The sequence below is a fragment of the Eretmochelys imbricata genome, chromosome 5 (assembly GCF_965152235.1).
Source record: "Eretmochelys imbricata isolate rEreImb1 chromosome 5, rEreImb1.hap1, whole genome shotgun sequence".
In the NCBI taxonomy this organism is placed as follows: domain Eukaryota; kingdom Metazoa; phylum Chordata; order Testudines; family Cheloniidae; genus Eretmochelys; species Eretmochelys imbricata.
Genome location: NC_135576.1, coordinates 132,774,414 through 132,790,498, shown reverse-complemented (window position 1 = coordinate 132,790,498; position 16,085 = coordinate 132,774,414). Strand labels below are relative to the sequence as shown.

Genomic DNA, 16,085 nt, shown 5'->3' with positions numbered 1-16,085 from the left:
GCTCACTCGATTACAGACCTAAAAGTCGCAATATTACAACCAAAAAAACTTCAAAAACAGACTCCAACGAGAGACTGCTCAACTGGAATTAATTTGCAAACTGGACACCATTAACTTGGTAGTCTTGAATAAAGACTGGGAGTGCATGTGTCATTACACAACGTAAAACTATTTCCCCATGTTTATTTTTTCCCCCTACTGCTCCTCACATGTTCTTGTCAACTGCTGGAAAAGGCCCACCTTGATTATCACTACAAAAGGGTTTTTTTGTTTGTTTTTTTTCTCTCCTGCTGGTAATAGGTCACCTTACCTGATCACTCTCGTTAAAGTGTGTATGGTAACACGCATTGTTTCATGTTCTCTGTGTATATAAAATCCCCCTACTGTATTTTCCACTGAATGCATCCGATGAAGTGAGCTGTAGCTCACGAAAGCTCATGCTCAAATAAATTGGTTAGTCTCTAAGGTGCCACAAGTACTCCTTTTCTTTTTGCGGATACAGACTAACACTGAAACCCGTTTAATGCAATAGTACTGTATGTATTTTAAGCAGACTTTCTTTTTGAAGCGTTAAGTAGCTGGAGTTTCCAAATCTGTATTTTGTCTGGTTATTAAAAAACTTTGCATTTGAATAAAAATCATTGTTCAATACAACAATTTTAATTTTATATCTGATTTCTCTAAATTTTAGAAGAGGAAAAAGTTGTGTTGTGTCAAATACACTATATAATAGTGTGTTTTTATTTACATATCTAAATTACTAGCTAATGTTGATTTGATGACAGCATTGGCTTATCTGTTGTAGTACGTAAATGTGCCCATTAGGTATTGCCCTAATCTGTCAAGGCCAGCTTAATCCAATATTTCTAATAGGGTTCATCAGTATCTTGAGGAAATAGAGTTGTAGCAAATGGGCCTTCACAAAGAAGGGGAAAGTGATGTTTTAGATTTTTATTTTTTTTTTAAATCTTGGGCCATATTTTCAGTCCAAGCATGAATTTGGGGTCTTGGGTTAAATAGTCAGCAGCTTGCTCATTGAGCAAGTCATCTTGCTGGGGATAAATGGCACCAGGGCACTGGTTACTTATTGGTCTTTGGATGGCTTGTAAGGTGTTGGTTCTGAATGGCCTGGGACCTGCCTACCTGACAGACCACCTCTCGCTCCCCATCTTGTTTCGCAATAGCCTGACCTTGACCTTGTGATCATGCTGCAAAAGCCATTTATTTCAAATTTCACTTTCTGTGAACATTCATGGCAATAAAACTCTGATGAACATTAACTGGAAATCAACACAAAAGAGGTAGAAGGCAGAAAGGGAGGCTGGTCATACAGTTATGGCACCAGACTGTGACTCAGGAGATCTGGGTTCAATTTGTGGCTCTTCCATAGACAAGTCATTTAATCTCTGAGGCTCAGTTTTCCACCTCTAAACCGGGGATAATGTATCCTTTCTCTTAACCTTTATCTTGTCTATTTAGAATATAAGCTCTAGACAGTTCATAGCATTTTAGGGCCTCCAGGCAATACTCTAATACAAATATATTAATAGTAACAGCACTGCCAAGTAATTGATTTGGAAATTTAAGCAAATGTTTGAGCAAAACACATTGCAGTATTCATGATGTCCAAGAAATACCTCAAACCTAATGGAGTATGTGATTGCATTTAAAGGCTCGTTCATTGCAATTTCAACTATGACAAGGTACAATCTGGCCTCGAGCATAGCTGGTGAGAAACATACTAGTAGAAAGATTCTTCCAAGGTAGTCCATTTCCATCTAGTAGTGGACCAGAAGTATAGTTAGGAACTTTTTGTTCCTAATAGACTTAACACTTGTTCTTATTGTCTTTTAGAATAATTATACCTCACAATGCCATAGATTTCTCCATGTGTCCCTTTGCTTCCCTTATCAATTTTCTATAATTCCTAGCTTCTGATTTATATTCATAACCACCAGCTTCTCCTTTCTTCCATTTGTTACGTTTTTAATTTTATTTTTATAGCTACTTAATCAGGTCATTTGTTTAAAACCAATATAACCTTCTTCCTCAATTGTGGCCTTTTGAGCATCTAGTAAAGTGTTGTTCTTAAACAATTCCCAATTATCATTTACATTTTTCTGATTACAAATGCTTCCTCCCAGCTGATTTGGCTCAATTGTTTTCAGCTTTGTGTAATTGACTCTTTTAAAGCACCATGTATATACTGTGACAGTCTGTACCCTTATGTTCACCCTACTTACAAGACTATGATAAGTTTATAGAAAGTATGCATTGTGAGGTATCACTTGAAAACTCAATCTGTTGAACATTATTGTCCTGGTAAAATATGTGTGGCAATGTTGTATGTAAAGTTATAAAATTCTATTGTATAAGACATGTTCTAAGTCTATGGAAACAGCTTCAGACCAGTTCCCCAGAGACAAAAGACTAGCCAACACCTCAGCCAGGTGTCAACATAATCAAATGGACTATCACCTGATTAAATGGCCATTCTTTGGCAGAAAGAAAGGTGTGAGCAAGAAATTTACATCTTAGCAAACAGACTTTCTGTCTCCTGAACCTCAGCCAAACATGATTTTCAAAGAGGAGGAAGAGATATAAATATGAGCAACAGAAGCCCAAAATCAGTTGGGGATCGGTCCTGCTTTGAGCGGGGGTTGGACTAGATGACCTCCTGAGGTCCCTTCCAACCCTGATATTCTATGATTCTATGATTCTATGATCACCTTGCTCCCCTCATCTCTACTCACGGCATCAACAACACTTGAAAGATAAAGGAATCATAATTGAACTGGGGGAGGGGTCCTAGCTAAAAGAAATCCAGACAGACTGTTATAAGCATGTGGTGAAAGAAACCTTTTTGCTTTAAATTCACTTAGCTTGTTAAGTTAGGTATTAGTTTGCGTTTTACCTTTTATTTCTTTGTAACCAATTCTGACTTTTATGCCTCATTACTTGTAATCACTTAAAATCTATGTTTCTGTAGTTAATAAACTTGTGTTATTGTTTTATCTACACCAGTGTGTTTGGATTGAAGTGTTTGAGAACTTCCATTTGAGATAACAGGGTTTGTGCATATCATTTTCTATTCATAAAATGATGGACTTTCTATGAGCTTGTATTGTCCAGGAGGGTACTGGGCAGTACAAGATGCACATTTCTGGGGACTTGAAATTTCCTGGTGTTACTCTGTAATATAATTCAGGAGTGGCTGGCTAGAGCACTCATACATTGTAGCTGGGTGGGACTTGCATGCTGGAGGTTGTGTGTGGGCAAATCAGGAGTGGTTGCTTTCACAGGAAAGCAGTGTAAAAGGCACCCCAGCTTGAAGAATTGAGAGAGCACAGCTGTTCAGCAGTCCAAATTGTACCTTGGGGAATGTCACATAGATAATACTGGTTTGGAGTTTATTCAGTTTGCATACTATAAATGTGATCAAGTCACGATCACTTGTACGTAAGCTACTGTGATCAGCTCACCTTTATCTGTCAAGTCGAGGTCTGACATAGAATTCCCTCATGTTGGTTGCAATACTTCTTGAGTTAAGAAATTATCATCTATTATGTCTGGAAATTCCAGGGATGTTTTAGTACTAACAGTATGAGGTCTCCAGCATATGTCACTCAAACTGAAGTCTTGATCATGATTACTAGATTCAATATAGGGCTATTAGAGCTGAACAAAGGATTCTGGCTCATAAGCAGGAAGAGAATCTATTTTTCTGCCCAAGAGTTTCATAGGTCTAAATCCTGAAGCCCTTATGTATGTAGGGGCTACATAGTACATTTTTACATTGAATCAGACCTTACTCCTTGAGCAGTCCAGTGACAATAAGGGGGCTACTTGCGGAGTAAGATGCTCCTCAGTGAGAGTAAGAGTATGCAGAAATCTGTCCCATTATTTTTCCTCAGCCTTAACTGAGTTTCAGAAATTCTGCCACCCTTGCTCACGTTGAGTAGCATCTTCTTCCTCACACAGCCTCACTGAAATCAACTAGATGAGTTAGGTAGTGGGGAGTTAGGTATTACTCAACGTGTGTAAAGAGTGAGGAAATACTGAGTGTCGGCTTCAGGACTTGGCTCATTTGAAAGTATCCTGCAAACCCACCAGCTCTTAGATAGGACAGGGACTTCTATGAAAGTCAATAATTTCATCATAAGACAAGGGACATTCGAAGCAGATGAGACTTGGTAAACAACTGAACTACATTAGCTCAGAGCACATGCAAACCCTGCAGAAAATTAAGATAATGATATTGGCTGTTCATTGTAGATAAAAGCATAAATCTGTAATATAAGCATCTAGGAGATTCCTGCATTTGCTGTATCAACATCAGAAAGAGAAGTTATGATTGTTGTCACACAAAAAAGGAACACAGCAGTGGCTGAGCCTGACTAACATTTAGAGATATAAAGCTTTCATATCCTTCAGTCTTCTTTCCTTTGTGATTTCCACAGGATTTTCATTTCCAGAGATATTATACCACTCGCCTTCAAAGGAATTCAATATTTTCATTCAGAAAAGTAATTTCACAGCAAAACAACACAGTGCAATGTCCTGAGTATTCATTTTCTGAACCAATCTTGCAAAGTCAATTTGTGTTGCAAGAAGCAGGGAAGACATGAAGAGATACAAATCCCATGCATGTGGGTTTCTATGACCCTCCTCTTCCTCTGTTGTTCTCCATGCATGGAATGTGGTGATGCTTGTATGGAAAGCATATGAAAAGAATTGCATGGTTTTAGAAATGGAGAGCTCTGAATTCTTTAATAATGCTGTTGAATGTAACCTGAAGGCATTGATCCCGAGCCCAGCACTGGATTATGGCTTCCTCACTCCTGCCCTGTGGTGAAAGTCATATTGCTGTACCTACCACACTAATTTAGTTTATTTTCTCCTTGTTGTTTTATAAATTAAAGGAGAAAGCTGGGTGTCTAAGGTGAAAGGAGATGAGATGAGTTACTTGCTTGGGTACTTCTGTGCAGATAAAAAGCTAATCCTGATAAAACCAAGTCTGAAATCCTTCCAAACCACACAAAGTCAAGGTCACACATTATTAGGCAATCAAGATTAATGCTACACAATTTTCTCAACAAAAAAAAAAGAAAAAGGAAGGAAACAGTAGTGTCTCATAGAATACCAGAGTCGGAAGGGACCTCAGGAGATCATCTAATCCAACCCCCAGGGCCAATCCCCAATTTTTTTGGCTCAAATCCCTAAATGGCCCTTTCAAGGATTGAACTCACAACCCCAGGTTTAGCAAGCTAATGCTCAAACCACTGAGCTATACCTCCCCCCTTCAGCTAGTCATGTTCCTTGACATATTTCAGGATCAGAGAAAGTTTAAAACTCCTTAGATTTTCATTAGAGGTCCAAAGTGACTCAAGAACAAGGCTAACACACAAGGCCCCGAATACCAGTATTTTCCCCTTTGTTTTGTGGAGCAGCCACACTCCATGACCTTGAGGACAACAATGTTTATTCCTAGCAGAAAGAGAAAGCCGGACAATCACTGTACTTTCCCCAAACCACCTGCAGAACAGGCGTTGCTGTTGAACAAAGGAGCATCACAGAACAGCAACAAGCATTTGGTTTAGATTATAGGACATTCAGAGCCTGGGCAAGTTCTATTAAAATAAGCACAAATCCATTTGAAATGGGGATGGTTAGGAGGGCTTATCTCTCTTATCTCTCTTGTCTGCCCCTTTCTCGCAACCTTTCAAATTACTTCCATTGGCGACATACACCCTGTTGCCATCTCCCCAAGGATATAAATTAAAGGAGTGACAAACAGTCCAAATAATCCATATGCTGGTAAACCCTAGGTTTTTCTCCTGGCCCTCGTTAAGGTAAACACCATGACATCTACTGCATGTGCTCAACTTTGAGAAATAACGCTATTCGGGGGAAACAGGCATCAGCTTTGCATCACGTTATGTAATGTTGTGATGGAACAGAAATAGCTAATTGTAAAGTGTGCCCAGGAAACGTAATTCCTGACAATTCCCATAGTGACAAGGTTGGCTTTTTTTAAAACATACCTTAAGTTAAGCCATCATTTCAGAAAAGCAGCTATTTTTATATTGTTTGCAAATCTTTTGCCAGAGTGAACGCTACAGAGATAGCATTTTTCTTTCAATTTATCTATCTTCCTCCCTTATACACAGATAGACAAATAAAAATGGCTCTTTATAGATACAGCACACATGCCAGCTCCACATTTTCTGCAGATAGCTTATTTTTGTTCAGCTTAAAGCACACCCTACCATTTTTATTCAACATTCCAGCCATTTATTCCAACTGAACCCGCTTTCAGGGTGCCTTACATTGCCTGCTTTGTTTCTAGAGAGCCTGAGTACATGATTCCATACACTTCCTGGTTTTTTTTTAAAAAAGGTAGTAAAACATAAAAAATAAAAAAAGTTTCAAATATAAAATGCTATTTAACATCCTTCTCTGTCTCTTGACTTTTTTCTTCCATTCTTTCACCTTTTTCCTCCATTTTCTTCTAGATTATAGAATTCACACAGGTGGTACCACGAGAAATGGACGAAAACTATTCTTAACCCAGAATGTATGAGTGTTGAGGTCCAGAGTTCTGAATGGGACCATCTCTGTGCTGTTAAGAAAGTCCTCCAGGAAGTGTAGAGATCTACATTTCCTGTACACTCTTTAAGCAGTCTTTTTGTTCTCTTGTGAGGCACAGAAATAAAAAGACAAAGGGAACACAGGACGGGGCATAGTTGCAGGCTACAGTTAGAGTTCTAGGAAGTTTTGTTACCTTGTTTTTGTACATAAACCCTTTGTTCAGAACAGAAACTATTAATCTGGCTCATCGATAAGCTACCACAATCTCTACAGGAGTAGCTGGGAGTTCAGGGCAATATTGTGGCCAGGCCTACCCACATGCTCAAAGTTGGGGTGGTCGTGACAGCAAACGCAAAGAATCTCCCCTCTTCTTCCATTGTACCTAGCCCCTTCCCCATTTCTACACAAAGGCCAGGCACAGCTTGCTTCCCTGTAAGTGAAGCTGGTGCGGCCTCAGACTGAGCAGAGAAGTATAGGGTGATGGCTCCACCCATTCCTCCACAGGTATCCAGCTGTGCTCACTTCCTGAATGACCCTAACTCAAACCCACCCCTAGACCCAGAATTCTCTCTCTCTCTCTCTCTCTCTCTCTCACACACACACACACACACAGTGTATACACAAACTGTGACAGTGGAGAAGTTATTTTCCTGTTAACCTAAAATAGATCATATTTGGAATATATTTTTATAGCTAAATTATTCCATCAAAATAAATGCACAATTTCCAGGCATGTTTGCCCCCTGGGGCATTTGTATCCACCCAAACTGATATACTCTACCAGGAGAAAAGTAAATGGCAAAGACTTTCAGAAATAAGTGGTGATTTTGCATGACCAACTTGAGCCACCATAAAGGGTTCTGATTTTCAAAAGGCAGGGGAGGGGGACCTCAGCACTTTCTGAAAATCAGGTCCCAAAATCCCAAGCCCTTTTGAAAATCTTGGTTATGAATTTCAGCTGCCTCTGGGACTTATTCACAAAAACAGATGCTTTGATTCTTCTCATCCTTCTTATCCACAACCTCATAAGTAAACACTATATCAATGCTACGTTGGAAACATTTTGGGTTGCATTCTTCAGCCAGAAAATTCTCTCCCTTCCCCATATTTTTTATTTCTGGATGGTTGTTGTTGTTTGTCAGAGCTTTATGAGAGTTACAAAGCAGAAACAATTATAAGAGGGAGGCGGCTAGGAGCATGTTAACTACAAAAAAACAATTGTCAAACACTCTGCATCTTAATGCAGTGCTTCAGTCTTTACGTAAGATTAATTAAAGAGCAGATGTTCTGTCATACCCTGCATTAGGTATGGTTATCTTTGAGATTCCAGCTCTTCCATTTGCTATGTTTTAATATACATTATTATGCATTTTGAGCCTGGGGCATGAGTAGTCAAGTGGTAAACATTAGACATAGTGAACTATATTTTCAAAAGCACCTTCACTATTAGGCTTACTAATATAATTCCATTCTATGTTAAGCAGGATCCTTTCCCATTTTCAAGTGCTTTTGACATGTTACGTGGAAGCAAGATAGACAGAAAAAGACAGACAGACAGATGTACTCTGTGTGTGCACATTTATACACACAAGCAATGGCCACATGAAGGGCTTTGTGTACAATGAGCCACATGTAGGACAGACAGCCCTGCTGAAAATTCTTTATCTTACATATGAAAAGCTTCCACTAAATTCCTTGCATTTTTAAGAGGTTTGCATACCAGTTACATGGAGACACTTCTGCTTTTGTTGTTTTGAAACTAAGACTGCAAACTGACTTCTCATTTCTAAATGCAACTGCTGGAAATTGATGTCTGAAAACTTTTCAAGCAGTGATCAAAGTCTGATGTGAATTAATTTGTCATCATAACAGAGCACTGCTTACAAGTCATTTCAGGCTGGATCTCAGAAAAGGCAACAGATATCTAGGTTGACAATTTCATTTAAAAGGATAGAAAGCCTTACACTTTTTCTTTCATTGCTTTCTTGATTTAATGAACATACAAACACATCACCACCATATGCTCTAAATACCAGCTTCAGTGCTCGTTCTTAGGAAATATCTTGGAAGAATGCCAATGGAAGAAGCTTGAAAAGGTTCTGAGACATATTGCTGCAACTTGGGAAAGCAAATCCGCTGGTGACTAATTAACCGAGAATTTAATTTGAATTGAATATCAATAAATTGCCAATAAATGCTTAATGGCAGGATTCATATCAAGAATAACAAAGCCAATTTGGCTTGTGACTGGATTTTGCTGATGTCAATAAAACAATCTGTCCAGTATGTGATAAACTGTGATGCTCTGGCTCATCATTAAGTAAGGTGTTACTGCAAACAAGGCTGCAGGCCTCTGAGTTGTTAGAGCTCTGCTCTTTGTCCTCAAAAGAGCATGTAACAATGAACAACGACCTCCCCCCTCCCCCCCCCCAGCTCCCCACCCTCTTATCTTCACAATAGTTTTATGTATGCTTTTCCCGTCTGCAAATGCCCCTTATCCTATTTCTCATTGATTAGTGTGGCACTTATTTGTGTGAAATGACTCATCAACTGAGGCCTCCATGGCTGGATTTTGCTAAGGGAGTGCTTTTAAGCTCTCGCAGTTTCTTTTTTTAGACAGTTTTTTTTCTCCACAGCAGGAAACGCACTGAGCCTGAAATAAGGAAAGTGCTGACAATGACGTCAGAACTTCAACCAGGGCCCCTAGGACAAGGTAGTCAAATAGCCAAGTGAGATATGGTTTCATTTCCAAAGAATTGCTGCTGTTCACTGGCTAATACAATAATTATTCAGGTTCACCCACATTCTGTGCTCTCATGTTTCTTATTTGTTTCCGTCTCATTTTGGTGAGCGCCTGACTCTTTACTAATGAAGTGTTCTAAGATTAGCAAGATACTTCAATGGAATACTCTGCTATAAATACTAAACTCTATTTCAGGCAACCCAAGGGCCTGATAATGTAATATAAAGCCTCTTGGTCACTGATTCAAATCCATTCCAGGTCAATAACTGGTGGGAGCCATGACCCATCTGATGGCTGTCTAGCAGCCTGGGTGCAATGACTTGGTTGTCCTGAGCCCAGTTCCCAAAAGTAGGTTACTAGAAAACGATCACAGCTGACACCACTGTTGACAGCCTTAACAGAGAAGCCAAAGACTGAGCAGGCAATGGAAGCTAGACTACCCCCTCCCCTTGGTCTCCTCAAGGTCACGGCTGAAACAGTTTGGTGGGGCATTTTGAGGAACCTCTTTCTAACTCAGCTGCACCTGCTCTGGGGATAAACAGAACACTCCGTTTCCAGGGGCTCTTTCCAATAATAACAAACACAGTTAACCTCACAAACAATATGTTTTTCTTTTCATTCTAGTCTGCGTCCACATCACAGATTAACCACTTCAACAGACAGCACTACTATGGTGGTACCGTGCTCTCTCAATGGCACGTGTATCAGCTACTATAGAATAAGGTATCGTATTTATAGACAATGTCAAATCCAGCATTTCTCCTACAGCCTGAGGCTGGGTCATCCTTGTGCAGGGGCCACATTAATCTTCTCTGTATCGTTCCAATTTCAGAATATGTGCTACCACTCTACAGTGGTATAGTGTTGTGATCCTATCAGATCTCAAAAGTCAAAAGGCCAGGCCAATACACAGAGGGGAGAGCCACATTGGATACTGGATGACCATCTTAACATTGCAAACACATCAGCTGAAAAGGAATCCATTTTGGTCTTCCCTTCCCCACTAACAAAAGCAGCAGTTTCTCCAGCTTCACTTGCAAGCCCTAGTAGCTTATTATCTGTATTTCTTACGGGAATTGGGTAGAATAGACACACTTGTCCTTTTTAGGAGTAACCAATTACATTTGTAGCAAGACTGGAAGGAAACATCAACTAAAGTCCTCCTTTTCTTTTTGTGGATACAGACTAACACGGATGCTACTCTTATACCCAGGTAGGTTTATCTTTAGGACCTTCATTGCATACCTTCCTGACTAATATTTAGAGTTTGCAAAAATAGAATCATAGAATCATAGAATCATAGAATATCAGGGTTGGAAGGGACCCCTGAAGGTCATCTAGTCCAACCCCCTGCTCGAAGCAGGACCAATTCCCAGTTAAATCATCCCAGCCAGGGCTTTGTCAAGCCTGACCTTAAAAACCTCTAAGGAAGGAGATTCTACCACCTCCCTAGGTAACGCATTCCAGTGTTTCACCACCCTCTTAGTGAAAAAGTTTTTCTTAATATCCAATCTAAACCTCCCCCACTGCAACTTGAGACCATTACTCCTCGTTCTGTCATCTGCTACCATTGAGAACAATCTAGAGCCATCCTCTTTGGAACCCCCTTTCAGGTAGCTGAAAGCAGCTATCAAATCCCCCCTCATTCTTCTCTTCTGCAGGCTAAACAATCCCAGCTCCCTCAGCCTCTCCTCTTAAGTCATGTGTTCTAGACCCCTAATCATTTTTGTTGCCCTTCGCTGGACTCTCTCCAATTTATCCACATCCTTCTTGTAGTGTGGGGCCCAAAACTGGACACAGTACTCCAGATGAGGCCTCACCAATGTCGAATAGAGGGGAACGATCACGTCCCTCGATCTGCTCGCTATGCCCCTACTTATACAGCCCAAAATGCCATTGGCCTTCTTGGCAACAAGGGCACACTGCTGACTCATATCCAGCTTCTCGTCCACTGTCACCCCTAGGTCCTTTTCCGCAGAACTGCTGCCTAGCCATTCGGTCCCTAGTCTGTCGCGGTGCATTGGTGCAGGACCCTGCACTTATCCTTATTGAACCTCATCAGATTTCTTTTGGCCCAATCCTCCAATTTGTCTAGGTCCTTCTGTATCCTATCCCTCCCCTCCAGCGTATCTACCACTCCTCCCAGTTTAGTATCATCCGCAAATTTGCTGAGAGTGCAATCCACACCATCCTCCAGCCCCAGGACCGACCCTTGGGGCACTCCACTTGATACCGGCTGCCAACTAAACATGGAGCCATTGATCACTACCCGTTGAGCCCGACAATCTAGCCAGCTTTCTACCCACCTTATAGTGCATTCATCCAGCCCAATACAGTGCAGGCAAGGAACTGACAAATGTTCATTCCTTCTGAGGGTATATTTTATGGGGCAATACTAAGAGAGGGTGGCTGCACAGGTAAAGGATAGCCACATTTCTCTCTGTCTTGGGCTCATACATATGATGTTGAAACAGGAGAATGATTCATACACTTTAAAAAAAAAGGAGTACTTGTGGCACCTTAGAGACTAACAAATTTATTTGAGCATAAGCTTTCGTGAGCTACAGTTCACTTCATCGGATGCATATAGTGGAAAATACTGTGGGGAGATTTTATATACACAGAGAACATGAAACAATGGGTGTTAGCATACACACAGTAACAAGAGTGACCAGGAACGGTGAGCTATTACCAGCAGGAGAGCAGGGGGAGGGGGCGGGAACCTTTTGTAGTGATAATCAAGGTGGGCCATTTCCAGCACTTTACAAGAACAGTAGGAGGGGAAATAAACAAGGGGAAATAGTTTTACTTTGTGTAATGACCCATCCACTCCCAGTCTCTATTCAAGCCTAAGTTAATTGTATCCAGTTTGCAAATTAATTCCAATTCAGCAGTCTCTCACTGGAGTCTGTTTTTGAAGTTTTTTTTTGTTGAAGAATTGCCACTTTTAGGTCTGTAATCGAGTGACCAGAGAGATTGAAGTGTTCTCCAACTGGTTTTTGAATGTTATAATTCTTGACATCTGATTTGTGTCCATTTAGTCTTTTACGTAGAGACTGTCCAGTTTGGCCAATGTACATGGCAGAGGGGCATTGCTGGCACATGATGGCATATATCACATTGGTAGATGTGCAGGTGAATGAGCCTCTGATAGTGTGGCTGATGTGATTAGGTCCTATGATGGTGTCCCTTGAATAGATATGTGGACAGAGTTGGCATCGGGCTTTGTTGCAAGGATAGGTTCCTGGGTTAGTGTTTTTGTTGTGTGGTGTGTGGTTGCTGGTGAGTATTTGCTGAAGTGAAGAAACAGATTGACAGAGCCAGAAGAGTACCCAGAAGTTACCTACTACAGGACAGGCCCAACAAAGAAAATAACAGAACACGACTAGCCGTCACCTTCAGCCCCCAACTAAAACCTCTCCAGCGCAGCATCAAGGATTTACAACCTATCCTGAAGGACGACTCATCACTCTCACAGATCTTGGGAGACAGGCCAGTCCTTGCATACAGACAGCCCCCCCAACCTGAAGCAAATACTCACCAGCAACCACATACCACACAACAAAAACACTAACCCAGGAACCTATCCTTGCAACAAAGCCCATCATAGGGCCTAATCACATCAGCCACACTATCAGAGGCTTGTTCACCTGCACATCTACCAATGTGATATATGCCATCATGTGCAAGCAATGCCCCTCTGCCATGTACATTGGCCAAACTGGACAGTCTCTACGTAAAAGAATAAATGGACACAAATCAGACGTCAAGAATTATAACATTCAAAAACTAGTCGGAGAACACTTCAATCTCTTTGGTCACTCGATTACAGACCTAAAAGTGGCAATTCTTCAACAAAAAAACTTCAAAAACAGACTCCAGTGAGAGACTGCTGAATTGGAATTAATTTGCAAACTGGATACAATTAACTTAGGCTTGAATAGAGACTGGGAGTGGATGGGTCATTACACAAAGTAAAACTATTTCCTCTTGTTTATTTCCCCTCCTACTGTTCTTGTAAAGTGCTGGAAATGGCCCACCTTGATTATCACTACAAAAGGTTCCCGCCCCCTCCCCCTGCTCTCCTGCTGGTAATAGCTCACCGTTCCTGGTCACTCTTGTTACCGTGTGTATAGTAACACCCATTGTTTCATGTTCTCTGTGTATATAAAATCTCCGCACTGTATTTTCCACTGTATGCATCTGATGAAGTAAGCTATAGCTCACAAAAGCTTATGCTCAAATAAATTGGTTAGTCTCTAAGGTGCCACAAGTCCTCCTTTTCTTTTTGTGAATACAGACTAACACGGCTGCTACTCTGAAACCTGTCATACACTTTAGACTTCTACCAGGGCAAACCTAGATTAGGTCAATGTTGCCAGGAAGGCATAGGCAGAATCCTTGTTTTGCGGTTTCCTTTAGGGAGAGGTGCACTCTGGCTACTCTGATCAGTTCATTAATGAAGCACTGAGAGAGTTGATTTGTAACAGTACTCTCTGGAGGCTTGATCATCATTGACTTTAATGTTATAGGATTAAGGCCTTGCTGCATATGAAATTAGGTCCTGGCACACACCTAGGAGGGAACCAAGTTATTTACTAGTTTTTTTCAAGCAGTCTTCTTGTAAAGCTACTCATTTTTAAAGTTGAAAGCATCTCTGGGGGACTCATCTTCTGGCTTTAGACCATGGACAATTTCTCATCAAAATAAGCTTTCCAACTATTAGCTGCATTAACTGGTGGTGATTGTTCATTTCCCATGTTTCATGCAATACGTTTTTGGCATAGGATACACAATCTATTACTTATTTGTGTTACAGTAGTGTTCAGAGGCACCAATTGAGATTGAGGTTCCATTTTGCTAGACATTGTGGGGGGCAGAAAACCCACAGAGTAAGAGGCAGTCCCTACGCTAAGGAATTTATAAACTGAATAGACATGACTGACAGAGGGTGCAGAAAAAGGAAATATCCCCATTTTGCAGGTGGAGACCGAGGCACGGACATATTAAATGATTCCCCCAAGGTCAAATTTTGAGGCTATGGCAGAGCTGGAATTGAACCTATATCTTTTGAATTCCAGACCAGTGCCTTTACCACAAGATCATCTTTCCTCTCAAAAACCTAGAAAATAGGATAACAACCCCTACTTTTCTTACACAATGTACACTTCACATAGCTCTGGTGGACAGGCAATGGAAAGTTAAGCAAATGACCGTAAGGAGAGGGAGCACATAAAACAAATTTTTATCTGTCTTCTTGAAACATCAGCTGTTCTGTTGACTTTCCTACATCTAATGATGGAAACAGTAACCTACTATTATAGTCACTATCTGCAGCAGTTAACACAAGCTTGAGCTGACTCATCTCCATTATTTCTCTAGCATCTATTACATGTGTAACAGGTATTCTTAATGTGTGTGTAAAGAAACGCAAGTTACAGTACATCTTTATGTTTGGAAAGCTTTATCCTTAAACTGCACCAAACGGCAAGCAACTCCAGCACACGGTACTACTGTACCAGTCTCATTCCACACCTTCTTTCCAGGTCTTATTTATTTTATTTATATGTGAAACTGTAAATAGCATTTTATAATGGATCCTGCATGCCAGGCCAAGCCAAAATCTTCAGAGTTTGCAGTCTAAAGCCTGACCTGAGGAAGTCAGTGGAAAGATCCAAATTGGCTACAATAGAAGTTGGATGACACCTGAAAGGCATAAATGGGGACAGATGGTACAGTGAACAAAGTAGGTGAATATTATCACTGGTGGCTCACAAAACCAGGTCGGCCTTCAGAAGCTATTTGCAGAAGAAGAGGAAGGAGGCATGTTGTAAATTAATTGTGAGGCTGGACCAAATCTAAAGGGAGCTGTCACAGAATATGTAAAGATGCAAGTAAGAGGAAATGAATGGACTAATTCAACCTTGGTGTAAATCAGTGCCAGTTTCTCTGAAGTTGCTTCACTCCAGGGTTGAAATTTGATCTAAAGAGAAACTGTAAGATGAGAAGCTTGCAAAGTGAAGGGAGTACTGTGGAAAGAAAGGGAGAAATGAGGGCAAAGAGGAAGGCAAGAATGGATCTGCATAGTGCTTTTAAGGTGACAAAGTGAAGACAGAGCTATATGCAGAAGAAGATGGGAAGCCAATATTGATGTTCAAGAAGAGAGAGAAATTCACAGCACACACACACACTCTCGTGTGCAAGTACCCCTGTCACCTAGAAGAGCCTTCTGTCAACACTGGACTGACAGCAGACAACCTTTCAGAGCACAAGCAACTTTAAGACTTCATCAACAAGCTTTTTTTTAGTCAGTCACTTGGGGATCATAATATCCCTGACCTAGCTGTCAGTTTCTCTGCAGGAACCATCTTACCCATCGCCACATCATCTTTCCCCATCTTGGAAAGTTCTGGAGGAAATGGCTAAGTGCAATTAGCTCTTCCTTTGGTTTAATGTTGTTTGATGTTTCTAGTTTCAGTTGCCATTCATCTCCAGCCTGTATCTTGCCCTGGTAATGAAATATTTTCTTTGTTTATGGGACAGTATGTCAATGGATTGCTAAGTAGAATAACAGAGGTCACCCAATAAATGATATTAAGTGTTACTGAAATAACATAATTCCAGAGATACAGATTGAACATGTGGATGGATTCAAATCTGTAGTGTACGTGGTATATCATTCTCCTGTGCCGCAGAATCCCCTGGTAGAAGCTCATGTGTATTCTAATGGCTACGCACAATTCGGCTGAAT

At 40.7% G+C, this 16,085-nt stretch overlaps 1 non-coding gene across 1 annotated transcript; it reads right to left on the bottom strand.

The window, feature by feature from the left end:
- Positions 1 to 10,078: 10,078 nt before the first annotated feature.
- LOC144265466 (U6 spliceosomal RNA) lies at positions 10,079 to 10,181 on the bottom strand. Its single transcript, XR_013346283.1, has one exon. It is a non-coding gene; the product is annotated as a U6 spliceosomal RNA (small nuclear RNA).
- Positions 10,182 to 16,085: the final 5,904 nt, after the last annotated feature.